A 1,141-nucleotide genomic window follows, 5' to 3' on the forward strand; every position below is an offset into this window, starting at 1 on the left:
CACCCAGTGTAATTGATCTTACTTTTTAACAAAATAGTTTCTGTTAATGCCACTTTCCCTCCCCACCCCCCCCACCCCCCCCCCGCCAACTTCAGAAGGAATTTAAAATCAGACTTTGCTCTGCGTTACAGGCTGAATGCGCTTAATTACTCCGGGTGCAAATTTAGAGACTCGTGGCTCTACCCCAGCAAAGTGGGCAACTATTGCAGTGCGAGCCCTGGCTCTGTAGGAAGGTGGAATCTACGCTGGGCAGTAGAAGAAGTGTCTTTCAGTGGAGCACGTAGCAAGAGATGGAGGAATTTTTTAAAAGAGATACCAGCTCTGAATTTATTTGCGACCTACCGGGAACTTCATGCAGGGAGGAAGCAGAGGGCAGTGGGAGGAGATGCTCCTCAGGCCTCTGGAGAGATCAGAGAGGAGAGCTGTGAAGCTCTCCAGGTCTTAGTTGTTTATGAGGGTGATATGTACGTGGTTAGAGAACGTAACGTATCTTGCTACCTTGAACTTGAAAGGATTAAACTAAAGGACCAGGATGGTCATAACTAGATGGGGCTCTGAGGGAGCAGCTACAAACCATGCCTTGGTAGAGTCAGGGTACCTGTCTCACCCTGCTTTGTTTCTCTAACACCTGGTCTCAAGGGTTTGCAGAGGAATCCGGAGCTTGTGGGCTGTGCCAGACCCAGAAACAGTGACTGGGCTCAAACCTGACCTGAGCTGGGAAACACCTGAGGGTCAGTTTGAGTCCGATAAATGCTATAGTAACCATGAAGAAACAGCGCTTTGCTTTCAGGGTTTTGACCTTTAGGCTTTTGTTTAAAACTTGTGGTGTTTGTTTACCGGGCAATTCCTGCAGCAGGTTACCGAGAGTACTGTGTGAGCGGAGTTTCTGTTGGAATAATTTATTTGCTTCTCTTAGGGCAGTAATTATTTACTAAGTATCAGCAGTTGTCTGGAATGTCGAGTTAATTATCAGCTCGCCTCTGTGAAAGTGCACGTAGTGAAAATACTTAAATAAAAAATTTAAAGTTGTTCTTTTTCCTCTCGTTTCAGGTACTGGGTCCATGTGTCACATCTGAATTGCGTTGTACTGATTCTCTAAGTACCAGCTCAGACCATCTCCTTGATGCACACTCACGGCATC

This window comes from Numenius arquata, chromosome 9 (genome assembly GCF_964106895.1).
Source record: "Numenius arquata chromosome 9, bNumArq3.hap1.1, whole genome shotgun sequence".
NCBI lineage: Eukaryota > Metazoa > Chordata > Aves > Charadriiformes > Scolopacidae > Numenius > Numenius arquata.